Genomic DNA, 18,085 nt, shown 5'->3' with positions numbered 1-18,085 from the left:
GGTGTGGAAGCTTTCTGCCAGATTGCTGTGTAAGTGTAGATTCAGACTGCAGGAGACGGAGTGTGAGAGCAGCTGCTTACACGTGGAGACCTGAGCCCAGAGTCACCAGGACTCTGAATGTTAACTTGGAGCGTGCGCCTGGATTTATCTGGGGACATTTGCCTGAAATTAAACTCATTTATAAAAGGTAAATTCATGAGGTAAGTTAATTATTAATTTTGTTTTAACTCACTTGCTCTTTTGTGTGTGTGTGTGTGTGTGTGTGTGTGTGTATGTGTGTGCGCGTGTGTGTGTCAAAAAATTTATTCAACATGTACAGTATATAATTTTTTAAATCACACAGTTTGCTCTTTTCCAAATTCTCAGATTGTTTTTTATTCTGTAAATTGATTTTATTATATTACTGAATACATATTATTTTGATTATTATTTTGATTATAATTTGTTGTTGTTGTTGTGTGTACAGTGACTTTTGAAAAGCCACTATATAAATTAATGACGATGTTGATGATGGTGAATATCATTATAAGAAAAAAAATAAAATTATATATATATATATATATATATATATATATATATATATATATATATATATATATATATATATATGTATGTATGTATGTATGTATGTCTGAAAGACCTATAAATGCTATGTTAGAATATATATTAAAAACGAATACAAAGGCAGTATGTGATATTATTTAAATATTTTTAGAATAAATAAATTAAAAGAAACTTTGTATTAATGCATGCGAATGTGGAAAAATACGAATGTTTTTACTGCAGTCATTAAAAGATTTCAGCGGTGCACAAGAATTTTCCAGGCCTGCCTTTTTGCCATTAGCAGAAAGAAAATAGCTTTGCAAAAAGGTTTCCCAGTCATGATATAATTCAATGTAATATGCATGTAATAATACACTACCGTACAGTAGAACAGTCATTATTTATGTAATATAACATTCAAAGCATAAATTATTCACAATATGTTCATTTTTGAATAGCCCGTTTTAGTGAATTACTGAGCAGTTGGATGTATTTCCATAATTATTTTAGGCAAAAAGCAATTCCAACCAACTACTAGATCTGTAAATGGTCATTTCTCATTTCCGTAGTCATCAACAGAAGCAATAAAATGCTCTTCAGGCTTTATGTGGAACAGAGCCACTGGGAATGTATTTGTTTCCATTTCACTGTACATCATGGACAGAATTAGGATACACACAGGCGCAAATTAAGACCTATTTCAAGAGGTCTGCCGTTTGCTGTTTCCAAGCACATTCCATTTGAGAGCCAATATTTTGAAACACTTAAATCCTGAGAGATCTTTGATGGTGCTCTGAGATAGATGATCTGGAGCTCCTCCACCCCACAATTACCAGAGATCATCTGCACATCTCTAACTTAAACCAAAGACCTGAGCCTTTCGAAGGTCTGTGGAGGAACTTAATGCAAAACAGAGATCCGAATGCTTTGCCGATTTGTCCCAGACACACACAATTTGCCAGCCAGAAAGAAGAGGGAGGCAGAGAGATACAGTACTGTGATGATGTTCAACTCAATTATCTTTTTTTCTAAGACAGAATGGAGAGGAATGGAAAATATACTATGAGAATGAAAATATGATAGTGTTCAGCACATGTGAAACATTAAAAATCAAGGTAAGGGACTTTTAAAAGGATGGAAATATGTATGATGTTATTAAAGAAAACAGAAAGTGACTCGCAGTGTGATCTGTGGATTACCTATCAAGATATTATATATGCATGGGACTTTAAGATGTGCGCATCAAAAGCAATTTACAAAAGTGATTTTATGTCCGTAGAAAGCACAATAAGTGTTAGTTAAGTGTCTAATTTTAAGGTTTCAAAAAAGTTTTTAAATAATAAAATGCCAAAATTTGGTTGAAATAATGTAACATTGTTATTCTGTGTAAAAAAATATTTATATAAGAATTAAAAGAATATGTTACATATTAAAATATATAAAAAAATAAGGGAGCATATTGAATTCGATTGTGTTTTAAATGAGAAAAAAATTCTTACTGACAACTGGGCAAAATGTACGATAGTGGCAAATTTAAAACATGTAAAATTACAACTAATTAGTATTTAGGGTTAAAATAATTTAATATGTCACGAATAGATTTTTGACGACATATGCATTTTTAAAAAATATTAAATTAAAATAAATAAATATATAAAATAACATTTATAAATATGCCTGACAAGATTGTTACACCAAGTGAAATTCTTGTGGGTCTCTTCTGTAAATAAGGGAGAAATGTATATTTATTTTTTGACCAGAAAAAAAAAAAAAAACATTTCAATTAAATTAAACAGAGTTTTATTAAACATAATTAAACAAATTTTAGTTCAGTGTCTGCAAGTCAATAAAATTAAATGTTATACTAGAACTGAGGGGCCGCTAGGGAATGCTATGGGCTCTGAAAAATAAAAACAAAAAAATAAAACCCATGTAAAACAATTTTTAAAGAAAAAAAATATATATATATATGATTTTACATATAACAATAAACATACATACATATATATATATATATATATATATATATATATATATATATATATATATATATATATATATATATATATATATATATATATGTTTAAGGAAAACTTATGAAAAAAAACAATTGTTTAAAACAATTTTAAAATAATAATATTTTATTTATTGATATTATTATTTTTAATAAAATATTTATTCTCAATAAATACATCTAAGCTAAATTATTCTAAAACTAATCTAAAATTAATAAATGTCGTCATTTTTAAACTTTCAGAGAATACAGACAATACCCAAATATGTCCTGCCCAGGTTATTTAGTTGTGATTTTTGATGCTCAGCTGACTTTTATTTCTCACATTAGACCCTTTCTTTCTTTTTCTGATGCTGAGAGGCTTATTCATGCCTTCCTTACATCAAGGTTCGATTATTGTAATTCTCTATTTGTGGGTGAACCAGCAAGTTCTGTTTAGAGGTTGCGGTGTATACAAAACTCAGCTGCACACGTTTTGACTTACATATCCTCACGCCATCACATTACCCCTGTGCTCCAGCAAATTCATTGGCTCCCGGTTCAATCATGTATTGATTTTAAAACTTTGATTTTAACCTATAAAGCAGTGCATGGGTTGGCTCAGATTACATTTGTGATTTTATTTTGTTTTATGCATGTAGTGTTTTGAGTTTGTAAAAGATGCATTACAAATAACATTTATTATTATTATTATTATCATTATTTCGACATCTAAAAGTACAGTTTTTTGGTAAGTAGGAAAAACATTAATGTAACAATACAAGTGGATTTTTTTAAATGATATTTTACACATTCATAATATCAATGTTTACAATATAAACGGGATCTGTATGCACGAAACGAGGGGCTGCAAAGGAGTGTTAGCAGGTCCATGCAAATGTTGAAAAAATATATTTGCAACAAAATTTTTTTTAATTATTTATAAATACATTAATATTTTGAACAAAATATTTATTATGAATAAGCACATCTAAAAGTACAGTTCTTTAGTGATTGGGGAAAACATTCATGTAATTTTTTTTCCATTAAAAATATTAATTATTACAATATAAATTGGGTATTTGTACATGAAATGAGTGCAAGGGGGTCAATGGAAAGGTTTAGAGAAAAACAACAAAAGTACATAACGTAATATAATTAAATAAATACATCATATAGTACCCGAATAGTTAAAACGTTACATTATATAGTATAATTTGGGTCTGTATACATGAAAACATATAGCTGCCTTTTAAATTTTAGTAAGGGTCATCATATTTAGGTTAAAACCCTTAACACCAAGTTGTAAAAAAATTACTTTTCATTAATATTTATGATTTACACACTTCAGAGAACATCGCTTGTGTGTGACCTGCTGAGACTGACCTATTTAACACTGAACTGTGCGCTGTGAGCTTCAGGAGCATGATGACGTGTTCCTCTAGAGGCGACGGCGTCACTTCTGACCTGCTCAGCTTGACCTACTTAACACTGTGAACTCTGGGTCGTTGGGTAAGTCGGGCCGGGGACATGCGCAGAGAGAGACAAGTCCTGTCAAATACAGTCTTTCATGCCACAAAGATGAATTCACAGCACACATGCCCTGCAGCCTCATTAAAGTCTTCTCTGGCACTAAATTGTTTTCATTATGCCATCTGCCACCCTGAGAGAAAAATAAATAGATCGTGGAGCGAGGGGGAAGAAAACAAAAGATTACAAATGACACAAAAAAGGTCCTCTGTTGCCATCTAGTGACGATTGGTGGGAACTATCTCAAGGCAAAGTAGTAAATTGTGGTCATTTTTTATGTAGCATTTTACGTGAATAAACTGCTCCGATTTCTGCTTTGTGTGGCATTGCTTAAAAAAAGAAACCTTGTTTGTATAATAAATAAATAAATAAAATGTGGTTATGATATTATGCATCTAAGAACATATTTTCGACTGGTCACACTTAAAAATTCTGAATGCTATAAATACTGGAGGCTAAAAATCATTACTTACCAAGGCTGCATTTGATTAAAAAAAAAAATTATAATAATATTAATCAACTATATAAAAAGTTTACTTTTATTCAGCAATGATGCATTCAGTTGATCACAAACGTGACAGGCAAGATACTTTTAAAGTTACAAAACTATTTCAGGTAAATGCTGTTCTTTTAAACTTGCTACCAGAAAATCCTGAAAAAAAAAAATGTATAAGGTTTTTCGCAAATATTAACAAATCAGTATTATTAGAATGATTTCTGTGCGATTGTGGGGCACTGAAGACTGGAGTAAAGAAAAAAAAGAATACTTGTTGGTCAAATGAGTCTCGGTGAGCAATATTTCTTCCAAAAACATAAAAAAACATCCTAAATATTATTGACATTTACACATCATAACAAATGAAATGTCTAATCTGTAGTAATACCAGTAAATTTTGACCTTGTTTTTTTTTTTTTTTTTTTAGGTCTAATAGCCTACGCTTAAGTGAGTGTGCAGTTGTTCTCTTTCAAGTACATTTAATTTTTTTTCCTTCAACTTGCTCCTCTTCAAGTGTGCGTTCACTTCGCCTCACTTGACATTTTTTAGATGCCCATGAGGAAACTTGCTTATAAAACATACAGAATTAATTATTCATTTTTTTAATCTAAAAATGCAGAAAGTTTCCTGTGATGGGTAGGTTTAGGTCTGGGGCGATATAAAATAATGTTTGTACAGTATAAAAACCATTACGCATATATGGAATATCCCCATAAAGCATGTGTGTTTGTGTCAAAATCCAGATCGTGTTTGCAGTCAAAATAAAAATGGCCAATGACCAGCAGATGGCAGCATTGGCTTCATTGTTCACTGAAAGCACCTTTATTTTTTCCTTGGGTCTGGACTGACTAACAAATCTAAGATTAGTAATTGGTTGTAAAAGGTCATCTAGTGCATTTTGTAAACACCAAAAATCCTCATGCACTCAAGGTCTCAGTAAATCCAGCTCATCATCTTTAAGTAAGATCCGTCCTGCTCTGTAAATTTTCGAGTAAATCGAATCCACAGAAGAAGGGATGCTTTCTGAAGCATGGCAGAGGCATCAATCACACAGTTTATTTTAAACCAATCCCACACAAAGCAGGAGTCAGCTTCTTCTGCATTTTCCTTTTATATTTAAAATATCCATTACAGTATGCCATACATTTCTGTAAGTTGAATACTTTGATTCTTTCATTTTTAATGCTGTGCTTCAGTTACTTTGCTGATTGGGCACAAAACCGAGGCTGTGTGTGAACACGATACCCTGAGCTAGCTGAATTGATTCCAGAAGGGTGGACTGTGTTGAGATGTGGTCTGGACGCCTGAGTCAAAATCTACTCCTCATCCATCAATCCCATAAGCGTCCATAACAGATGGAATCACTCATATACTAATCCGTTTTATGCTGATGAAAGGCAAATACATCTGCACTACTCTTTCATATCACTTTTTTTCTATATCCCAGTTTTTTTGCTAGTTTGAATGATGGCTGAGTAGCTTCCACGGAGGAATGGCCCCTGTTGGAGCCTTTATCTGTGGCATTATTCTGGCAGAGCGATGGACTGGACCCTAGAAGGGACAGCTGAGTCATTTGGCAGAGACCGGCGAGCCAATTGGTCAGCGAAGTTATGAGGACAGCACTAGATTTGTGACCTTACAGCTCCGTCTCCCCCCAGGAAGCACAGCCAGTGGACCAGAAATGAATTTCATGGTAAAAATCATTAACAGCTAATAACCTTCACCTAATGTATTAGCACTGATTTATTGCTAAAATAAATCACAAATGTTTTATTGTTTGTTGTTGTTGTTGATTTGTAACTACATGAAGCAAAAACTATGTTTTGTGGGTTGAGGGGGAACAAAAACATGTTTTTGTAGCTCACAACCTCTTATTGTTTTCCTCAGCCTCAACTAATTGCATTGTGGATTCGAGTTCCAGGTAATATATATTGTAAATGAAAAGCCATATTCAGAACAGCACTGAGACTTGAATCACTCTGTTTGTCAGTATTTGTCCCTGTGTCATAGAAAATATTAAGTGACTCTTTCTATAGATTACATAGTTTTGCCAGTAGGTGGCGACAAGTGAGCGAGTCATTGAATCATTCAATCCACCGATTTCGCTCAAAAACAAAGATTTTTTATTTTTATTTATTGCGTTCAAACTTCAACAGAACAAAGCAAGCTTAAATATGTTAAAACCCCTTACAGACTGACTTACAAAATTAAAACACACTCACTACAACTTTTAAATATTGAAAAAGAAAAACATAATATGACCTTTTTTATAAATGACTCATTGAATCATTCGTTCATGACTCGTTTAATACACTAATTTATTAAGGACCAAAACAAGTGACTGAAACTAAATCATTCAGGAAATGCCATTACTGTGTGTTGCTCAGAGATATGTGTGTTATCTGAAACAAACTATTTTTAGAGTGCAATATTGTATCTATAATGCAAATGTAACTCACTTGTTTACTGAACTCTGAGCGATATCGCTCGATTGACCAGGATGGTGTGACACTGCTTAAATACAACGTGATTTCCTGTAAATTCATAATTTAATTCCTCTGTAAAACTTATATCGACTGATATAGATGTTCAGATACAAAGCTGTTTGATTTCAAATAAAACCTGGAGACCGTTCTATCTGATATAAGCTTAAATCTCAGAATCGCACACAGCATTCTGCTCTTGTCATCGCTGTATCTTTGGACTTATCTGAACGCACACAGTCAGACACAGCTGTGCTCTTCGCTTCAACAGGAAAATGGCTGTCATATATCAGTGAGTTCTCGCCCTCACAGGCTGTTTCTGTGTCTCGCACTATCAGGGCCTGCTCCTACAGCTGCTGCTGCCTGAATCCACACAAACACTCATCACAGAGACCATATGTTTGCAGGTACAGACGCAGATCTGCATTAATTGCTGACGTTGTTTGGTTTAGTCACATTTATGATTTCTGTAAAAGGTTTGTTTTCCCTGAGAAGGGGGAAGTAAATGTGTGTTTCACAGGAATAGCCTACTTTTTGATTGCATTCACTAAATCATTCACATGATATAAGATTACGCATAAATGTTTTAACATGATAATTTACTATTTATTTATTTAAAGAATGTCTTTGAAATTGTATATAACTGTATATATTCACATCCATTTGTCTAGACCAGGGGTTTCCAAAGCCCTCCATGAAGTACCCCAAGCACTGCATGTTTTGTATGTCTCCCTATATCTGACACCCACTTCAGGTCTTGCAGTCTTCACTAATGAGCTGATGAGTTGAATCAGGTTTGATAATTGAGGGAGACATACAAAATGTGATGTGCAGAGGGTACTCCAGGACAGGATTGAGAACGACTGGTCTAGACAGATGGATAGATCTGTTTGGATAATTGGCCCTTTGAGATCTGACCGATCATAATGCCATTTTTTTCCAGTCAAACATACCAGACACGGGAGTAGATTAACATTTGTGGTCTTGGTAAAACTGTGTACTGACGTCTTTCAGCAGTTGAAACAAGATACTCTCTGATGTTCATTCATGTTTATTTCATGCTCTTACTAGTAAAGATGATCAGCTCACATGAACTGTGTCACCACACATCAAAGAGCCACAAAACTGTATTTACTATTTTAGTTTCTTACAAAATGACAAAATTTAGGCTCGAATTGGACTTGTGCCGTTAGTATGGGTAGATTCATGTTCTGTTTTAGTTTTAAACCAAAACTGAAGCTGTTCAATGCATTAGTAGACATATGTATGCATTTGTTTGCATTTTCTTTTGTGATTGTTAGCAAGGTGCACTAGAATATAATAGTTTGAGAGTTTTGTGCTGGTGAAAAAAAAAACATACCATGCTTTTGCTGGTTTCTGCTTTTGTGTGTGTGTGTTTTTCAAGTTGAAAAAATTATGTGCATGTCTACTTAATTAGGCATTGCTGATCACTTGTGAAACACTTGAATAATTGTTTCATTTTTTTTTTAAAGATTTAAAAAATAATAATAATAAACAAAAATATAAAAAAATGAATAAAAATAATAACTCATATTTTGTTTCTTCTGGTAACCACACTAAAGATCTTCTGGTTTTCCAGCCCTGAGCATTTTTCTCTATACCAGGTCAGTCTGTTAATTAATAAAATGTTAAAATGTTAAATAATAATGACTGAAAATATACTGAGAGTCACCCAAGACTATAGTTAGTTATCCTTTCTGCAGCAGTGTAGCACTGCTTCTGTCACTGGGCAGTCAAGCTGTACCAAACACCACTCAAATGTCACATTTTTCATCAAGCAAACCACCCATTAGTCATCATGACTGACAGCCCATCCTTTCCCTGCCGCCTATCTGCTAGCTGAATGGACATCTCTAGTGTCACTGTCCCAGACAAGAGCATGTCTTTGATGTAACCTGGATAAAAGTCTGTGCGTGTCCTTTCTGAAAGAGAGTGACTGACTTGATGTGTGTGTCACATGACCTCTCTTCCCACAGAGGGATTGTGTACTACCATGTAAGGAAGGAGCAGAATATTAAATGGAAGCGGTCTACGTCACATCTCGCATGCTGGGGACTTATCTCCATGGCAACCAATATGCCAGGGTGTCCTGAGGCTGATCCCAAAGCAGACCAATTTAAGGGAGTTATTTAATGGAAACATGATTCACATTTGCCCTTTCTAGTTGCAAGGAATTTCTAAATTATTACTTGGTTAGTCTTGAGGAATTAAAGTCTGAATGCTGTGTCACCAAGGTCGTTCATGATAGATCACACACATAAGTGGATATTTGGAGGTTCTCTTTGCTGTTGAAGGAGATTTGCTTTAAATCAGTAAGTCAGTGGGCCAAACCAAAAAAAAAGGGGGGGGGGGGGGATGCACAAAGAGGGTGGGTGCTTGTTGATAAAAATGATCCAGTTGTTACAAATATACAATTAAAAGAGTCATTATTGTAGATGTTTTGATGAGAGTGGGCTCTCTCTCACTCTCTGAGCCTGTTTCTACCTCATATTCAAGTAGGGGCGAGTGGGGTAAGTTGTGCCAGTGGGTAAGTTGACCCACCTTGGTGCAAATGGCGCTAAGGTGATGTGGAGGGACACAGAGGAGACACATTATTGAATAAAGTCATTGTTTTTGTTTTCTTTGTGTATAAAAAGTATTCTTGTTGCTTCATAATGTTACAGTTGAACTACTGAAGGCAGATGGACTGTTCTGATGATATCTTTCATACTTTTCTGGACTTTGACGGTGTATTTTACTTGTCAGTGAAAGGGGCCAGTCACAAGCCTCACAGTATTCATCCAAAATATCTTAAATTGTGTTCTGGAGACGAACAAAGCTTTTACGGGTTTGGAATGACATGGGGGTAAAGTGATTAATGACAAAATTTTCATTTTGGGGTGGAGTATCCCTTTAAGTTAAATCTCTGAATTATAAACTGGTATTTTAATGTGATATATTACTGGTTTAGTTTATCATTTATACTTATTATTTGCAGTTTATTTGATAGGGGCAGTGTACAAGTGCACAAAATCCTTCCCTGATAAGAACCAGAAAATGCTTTTCATTGCATTATAACCAGATATATATTTCCACCTGTAGTCACTAATGGCCAACAATCTCCCTGTTTAGTCTCTTTTCGGAAGGTTACAACTTCGGTGTTCAACATACTGTTTCAGAAATGAAAACAATTAAATATTGACATTTAAACTTCATTTGGTTAGTTTTATGCTGTTATAGCTAACTTTAAGAAAAGTAAGATACATACTGATCATTTAAAATGATACAAATACTTTCATTTAGATAGGATAGGATAGATACTTTCATTGTACTTCTGCATCATCTTCCCTTATCTTGAGGACCACATAAGTAAAAATACCGCAATCTTATACCCCACTTTTCCCTATAAGTATTAGAATTTTAATTTAATATTTTACAGAATAAATATATATTATATACTAATAAAAAACAAATTTAGAACATTTATTAAATGTAATATATAAAATATATTGTATTATTGCTAAAATTTAAAATATTAATGCATTTTGATCAAATAAATGCAGCCTTGATGCTCATAAGTGAACTTTCAAAAACTCTTAGCCACCTTTTGAATTCTTGAATGGCACTGTAAATCCTATATATTTATTGTATAAATTGATCTTTATCCTTAAAAATATAGCTGCCTTTATATATTAGAAAATGGGTGCCTGTCAAAGTAATAATCATACTTGGTGGTCAGTGGCATTAAAAAGTAAAAAAAAAAATATGATTTGATTTAGATCATTCACAAACTATCTATTGAATTTTTTTCGTATAAAGTAGCAATCACTATAATAACTGATAGCACTCAAACTTGGTTCCAAATGTGCATTGCCTTCATCATCAGTCAGTAAGCATAAAAGTGAAATAAGGCTGTCATGAGTCTTTAAGTGTGCCATCAAAGTACTGCACTCACCCAGAGCAACTAAAATAATCTTCTCAAGCAGTTTGTTTAAGTGTTCCCACATTCCTACAAAGCTGACAGTAACGTATGTGGTCCAGGCACATGTGTAATGACATCACAGGTAAACAGATCAAAACAGAGTGGGTGAGTACATTTCTAATGGCGCATATACAGACCTAAATGCTTTCATCATGTAGCTGGTTAGCATCTATTTGCTATATAATTGTAATCTTCAGGAAGCAGGACACGGTTTGCTGCAGCTAATTACATGCCTGTTTGCTAACATCTAATTTAAAAAGACAACAAGGGAGAACAAAATGGAGAGAAAGAGCAAAAGAGTGTGAGTTTGGGGTGGTGGAGAGAGAGCAGTTAAACATAAAATAACTTTGAGTGAATAATGACATGTCATATAACACTCACACCACTCATGGGCAAAAAAATAAATATCTGAAGCGGAGCAGCCATGCGGGTGGATGTGTGTGTGGGTACATGTGTGTAGGTCAGGTTGTGTATCAGGTCAGTATGTGGTGCTGTAGTGTGACAGAGCTGAGGTGTGGTGAGTTGCAGGGCCGTGTTATCCTGAAGGGCAACATAGGCTGCAGCCCAGGGCCCTGAACACTAGGTGGCCCCTGAGACAATTCTCTTTTGCATTTTAAATTAGGTTTGCCAGCTGTTCTGTATAATACAGAATCAACCCATATTTAAGGCATCAGAGAAGTGTTCCGTATGAAATCTATATGGAACGCAGTTTGTCTCGTATTTGCAGGCATATGCTGTATGACCATCTATAGTCCTAGACTATACAAATAACAAATCATTGTTTTAATTGCGAACGTATTTGCTCCAGGAATGGTTTAAAACCACACGTACTCCTCTTATTAAATCTGGACCTCATTACTGAAAATGCAGCCCGCATATATGCTCTCTTTCATTGAAATGTTTTTCAGTTGCATGCATTCATAGGCTTGCAATCAAATTTTAAGTCAAAATTTTAAATGCCATGATTTAAAATGCTTTATTGACTGACATTTCATAGATGTTCAGTTGTGCTTTCAAATGCTATGCCATATTATATGCATGTAATTTCACAGTATATCCACCTCCTAAATTTCCAATTCCTAAATTCTATGAGTCTGTTTTGGACTTTGAGTGCGATAGCACCTGGCTTTGATTATGAATGAAACACAGTCTAGCTTACACCACATGAGAGTGTTTAGCACTCTGTATTATTCACATCCCTTGATAACGTGCATGCCATTTTTGTAAGATGGATGAGGATTTAATTGAGGAGTTCTTTTTAAAGAACTCTATCTGCTGGGCTGTTTCTGATGTGTAAGATTATAAGTTGATCATAAAGTTTATTATTTATAAAAATGATTTTTAGCCTACTATTGGATTATGACATACACATTTAATGAGCCTGCATTTATTTCAGAACATGTGCCTTTTTATATGCTGCTTGTTCACTAAATGTAACCAGCGTATAAGGGGGTATTGGGATGGAGGATCCCGCAGCTGCAGTAGCCCAGGGCCCCGCAAGGTCTTAATGCGTCACTGGTGAAGTGCACTAGCCATTATTTTCAGTATTTGTAATGTTCAGTATGTAATTATCTGTTAAAGGTGGGGTTTGTATTAAAAAAAAGTCAGGCCGAGTACCAAAACTCGGCCTGACTTATTATTTTAGAACTAGACTTTTCCTGAAGAAAATGCGAGTGGTGTTTGCTTGAGCAGAACTCATGACCACGATGCTGGAGTGTTGTGGGTGGCTGCCAAAAAGTGTTTTCTTGTGTGTTGCTATGTGGTTGCTAGGTTGTTGCATACTGGCCCAAATTAAAAAAGCGCCAAACAACAAACTCTTCATCCAGCCTAAGCTTGTTTGCAGGTATTAGCTAGTCTAGGGTTTGCTTCCTTTTGTTCACAATGATTAATGATAGGGGTGGGTGAAATGACCACAATCTTATACCTTTTTATATAATGTTAACAATAAATAGGCTAGGGGTTTTCTGGGTAGTTGCTGCATTAGCAATAAAAGTCTCTTTTCAGGCACATCCAAGTATCGACTTGAAAACTTGTTAAACATACAACAGTTCTTTAACCTTATGTCACATATAATGTCCTTCTCAGCAAAACAGCCACCTAGCCAGCTAGAGCCGGCACGTCCATCAGCAGCTAGTACAGTTACCGCCTCAGGAGACACAGTACTGACCCAGACCAATGTGGGTTTACTGCAGGGGTTCATGGGAAATGTGCTCTTGTGCATTAGCTGTTACATGCTCCTGTGACTCTCACATCTGTTTCCTCTGTTACGTCGCATTAAAGCGGCCATCACTTGTTAACTCTAAGGCTTTCCATACCTTAAACGACTGTCTCGAAAATCCTCTGAATCCAAAGGTGTCTGTTTCCCCATTTCACGCTCCATCACTTCAGCTTTCAGCTGCACGGCTATTACAGGAACAAGCCTGTATTTCATGACCTTTTATCTTTGACTATGTGAAATAAAACTGCTGAAATGACTGCTATCATAATGAAATAATATACTATTTATCCTCTGCGGCTGACATTTAATAGGGGGAGTAGCACCTTTATGCCCTTTGGTCTTGATGGAAAATGAGCTGCTCTGAATCTGTCCCCTTCTGCTGGCAAGGCTAATTCCATACTAATTGGGCTCTATAGGTAGAGAAGGAGACGTTGCCGTTTGTGACGGCACAGAGATGCTATCACAGCTCAGCACTGAACTGAAGATGTGCTTGTGATGGTTGGGTATCCTGACAGTCAGAATATGAAACTTTATATATTCATTATCAAGTGTACCCTTCAGACACTCTGCAGACAAATCTGTTTATTTAACTGGAAAAGACTTGTCACAAGGATGTGAATGAAAATTGCAAGGTGTTTGTTAAAGTTATGCTCACTCGTGTGACCAAATGTCCTCATTTTTGCCAAACTTGGGATAGGCATCCATTGTAGTTGAATCTATGCCACAAAGAATGAAAGCAGTTCTGAAGGTGTACCTTAGTGGCCAGTGAGAATATATATATATATATATATATATATATATATATATATATATATATATATAATTTTTTTTTTTTTTTTTTCAAAAATTAATTTAGTACCTCATTCTAACTATAAAATACTATTTTTCAATATTATTCTAATATATTTATAAATTACAACAATTTAATATTATAATGATAAATAAATATTATCAGAAATAATATATTTGCTATATATAAAAAGGTTTCTTAATAACATCTGATTATTAATATTTCACAGATGCAATGATAAAATATTTCCAGCTCTGTCCACTAGAGGGCTGCTGGCACTCATTATAACATCCAAATTACACTAGCGTCTGTTAACATTCTCATACAAGTTGGAGTTTAAACAATCAGTAATGCATGTTTTCACACAGTGCTGTCATCCTAAAATAGCCCTTTTAAAAAAGGAAAGTACAATGACAATAAAGAGACTTGACATCTGCTGAAGCCGAGAAAAACATAGAGCTCGCTTTAGTAGCCCTGCATCATTTGGCTGTCACGCTCACATAAACGCCTCCTGTAATAGTACGGGTGTGAAGGATGCTGAGATGTTGCTCGAGCAATACGACGTTAATGCAAACGACTAGCAAACCTCAGCCAGACATGAGAGATGAGGACACTCAGGGGACGGGCGACGGGGGCAGGTGGCAAACAACGTGATGAGGGAATGAAAAACTAAATGGATGTCACCTCCAGTTTGCCCTGTTTGTTTTATCTTTTTTCACTTTTGCTCTCAAGGCGGGTTGTGTCATTCTCCTCTCCTGGTGTTCTTGTGGTGGAGGGAGGTGAGAGATTCACACCCATTCCCCCTGCTGAGACGTGACACAGTTAAAGAGAGTGGGACAGTGTGTTCACCCCATGAGGGGATCGATGTGGTGCCGTAACAATCTATACTTTTAATTTCCTCTCGCTGTATGACACCAGAACAAGACTTGACTTTGCATTGCCACAGACTGGCTGCTTGATGCTGCTGAAGAAGTCTAGTAGAATTGTGTGATGACATGCTCTGCTTGACATGTTGATCCTGTTCAAATTTGGTACAAATTTCAAGTACATCTCTCTTTGAGATACAGATAGAGTCAACTACTGCATTTTAATTACAATCTAAACATAGATGCCGCATATTTTGTACATGCCACAGCTAATTTCTTCTCGCCGGAATTTGATTGCATCACGTCTAATAAGAATAAGAAACTTAGTTACTAATCTGATCACATATGTGTTAACAGTTCATAGCATTTTAAGGTAATCAGTGAATAACATTTTCAAACAAGAAAATAATGCATTTATACAGTGGTTTGATAGTGCACAACCTATCAAAATCTCCAAAACACAACAACATCTCCATTATGTTGTGCTAATTTCATTGTGTTGCAGCTTGTTTCCGTTGTGTTGTGCTAATTAAATTTAACAACAGTGACAGTAAATATTTTATATTAAGAAAAATGCCTCAAAACGAACTGCATGGAAACAAACGAACAGTACATCTCTCCTTTTTTGCTCTATGGAATAAATCAGAGCATAATGATTTGGAACAACATGAGGCTGAGGGATGATGACACAGTTGTCATTTATGGGTGCATTATCCCTTTAAGAAGGCGGCTCACTGACAATTCTAGTAAAACTCACTGCACGAACATCTGCTCTGAAGCATTTTATCAGGAATTATTATTTTTTTCTCTTTGCATCTGCTTCTGTCTGTGCTCATTTAACCAATGCACAGCTGACCTTGAGACAGAAACCTTCTGAGAGCTTTTAAGAACAAGGCCCCAGCAAACCCAGTAAATCTTATAGTTATACTACACAATGGGACACTGGTATGTCATCTTTATGTTATGTATTCACAGTGAGTACAAGGAGAATGCTAATTTACTGCCGGAGATTGGACAAGATTGTATTTATGAAGCCCTATGCTTTAATCTCAGTACATGACATGCATCTTGTGTGGCATTTAAACAAAAATGTCAAAATTATTTTTAGAAGCTGTCAATTTTTCCAGTTGATGTATATTTTGTTTATAGTGTGTAACTGCAGAGTTATGTAACATAAGCATCAAGGAGGCATGTGAATCATCATTATCGTAGCTCAGGATCAGATGTGTTCGCTTCCATCACCTGCTCCTCTCTGCGATAACACATTCATCACTGATAACCCGATTTGGTGCAAACTTGGCATCCTTTGGTTCTGTCCACAGCTTTAGTCTCGATAGCTGCCTGAACGTTTTGAATGTCCTCCACATTCTGAGATCGGCTCAAAGGGAGGTGACATTTCAAGTATTTCCAAAGCCTCTGTTTCCCTCCTCTGGGAAAACCTTGCCCTTTTGCTCTGTTCCAGGACCAGCTAGCTTTGTCCAGATGCTTATCGTTAACAATTGTGAGATAACTCTTGCAATGGAATAAAAGGGCAACATAAGCCAACACCTGTTGTTTCTATGTTACCCCCCACCCTCCAGCCCGCCCTGCACTGGACATGTGCCTCCACAGGCCACCAGCACCCTACCAAGCAGAACAACATGCTGCACTTGACATTCATTACTTATTGATGTGCAGGGCTTTAACTGCATCTGGGGAACTTTCAGCTTGTTTCCTCCCAGTAGCTGGCTCTCCCATACTAACCCAAACCAGCTTATTCATCGTCTCATACTGGGCATTGCTGGTTGTCTTGCCCTTTAGCAATGCATAAACACTTCAGAGGGTGTGCTTAGGACTTTATTTTCCATGTTTATTCATTGTTTTCTTTAGAAAAAAAGAAAAAGAATTGTGGCTTGATCATTCTTGTAATAAAATGTGAATTATTATTATTTTAATTCATTTATTTTATCTGGTTATGTAAGTTTGGCTTCTAACTTCTGCTTTTTAACTTAAGTCAGATTACTTATTTTAGAATATTAGATCATTTTGCACGTTTAAATTGACTAACTTCAGAGGTAACGAATGCTTGAGATGACAGCTTTTTGACAACTTTTTTAAAATCATGTAATTCAAGTTATAATATCAATTAAATGTACATCATAACACCTGCAGTAAAACAATCTTCCTAAACATATGATAAATATTATTGTAGAATAAATGCAATGTCCTAGTTAATATCTGATGATGGTTAACTGGTGATTTTAATATAGTATACTTTTTACTTTCCTATAAACTTTTTAATCAGTTTTTTTCAGGTGCATTAGCAGTGTCTGGCACTAAATGCACCCACAAAGCATAGCACCTCAGTTCCAGAGCCAAAATATACCACAGATTGTATTCTGCAGGTAAGATTTCATTAAGTACCAAAAGAAGATGACCTTTCTTTAGTTTAATTTTTCACAAAAGAAAAAAAAAAGAGGAAAAAAAAATAATAATAATCAAGCGCAATCCATGGGTGTGGTCAGGGCTGGTTTTATCATGCTTAGTGGCTACATACACAGCTGTCTGCTGATTTTTTTATATAGAGCAAACAGTGTCAATCAAAAATAAATATTTCTTTTGCAAACAGTGTCAATTAAAAATAAAAATTTATTTTGCAGTCTTGACCCTAAAAGATTAAATAAAAAATATATACATGGGTTTTCTTTGTACTCTCTACAGTCTTCTCTTATCAGTTATTTCATAGTTATAATATATTGCTGCATCCGCAATGCCCCATTTGGACTTAATGTTTTATCAAGATTAGCATTTTATTACTTCATTTTCAGCCAAATAATATTTGCATTTATTTTGAAGTTTTGCCAATCTAGCTTTTTGCCACCTTGCTTTTGCATTGTCATGTTGGTTTTGATATGTGTTTTAATACTGTTTAATAAAGTTGTTTGCTTAGTGCATTTAGCTCTGGTAATATCTGAAGAGACATATTTAAACAAATTACTGTACATCATTACAATATACATAGTTTCCATTAATAGTGATTATATTGTTAAATACAACAAAAAGGAAGTCCATTATTGTGTTTGGAAAGTCTCTGTTCTTGTAGTTAATTGTGACACAAATTACATAACTATAAAACTTTACTTAATTAAACTGGACTAGTTTACCTCACGTGGCAAAAATACAAATTGCAGCAGAAATCAATAAT

The 18,085-nt window shown here is 35.0% G+C and overlaps 1 long non-coding RNA gene across 1 annotated transcript; it reads left to right on the top strand.

Moving 5' to 3' along the window:
* Positions 1-5,461: 5,461 nt before the first annotated feature.
* On the top strand, positions 5,462-8,487 carry LOC127968671 (uncharacterized). Its single transcript, XR_008156045.1, has 3 exons — positions 5,462-6,255; positions 6,450-6,483; positions 7,384-8,487. It is a non-coding gene; the product is annotated as an uncharacterized LOC127968671 (long non-coding RNA).
* Positions 8,488-18,085: the final 9,598 nt, after the last annotated feature.

Source organism: Carassius gibelio, chromosome B11, assembly GCF_023724105.1.
Source record: "Carassius gibelio isolate Cgi1373 ecotype wild population from Czech Republic chromosome B11, carGib1.2-hapl.c, whole genome shotgun sequence".
Classification (NCBI taxonomy): Eukaryota; Metazoa; Chordata; class Actinopteri; order Cypriniformes; family Cyprinidae; genus Carassius; species Carassius gibelio.
Note: the sequence above shows the minus strand (reverse complement) of the source record. Positions and strands in the feature narration are given on the sequence as shown.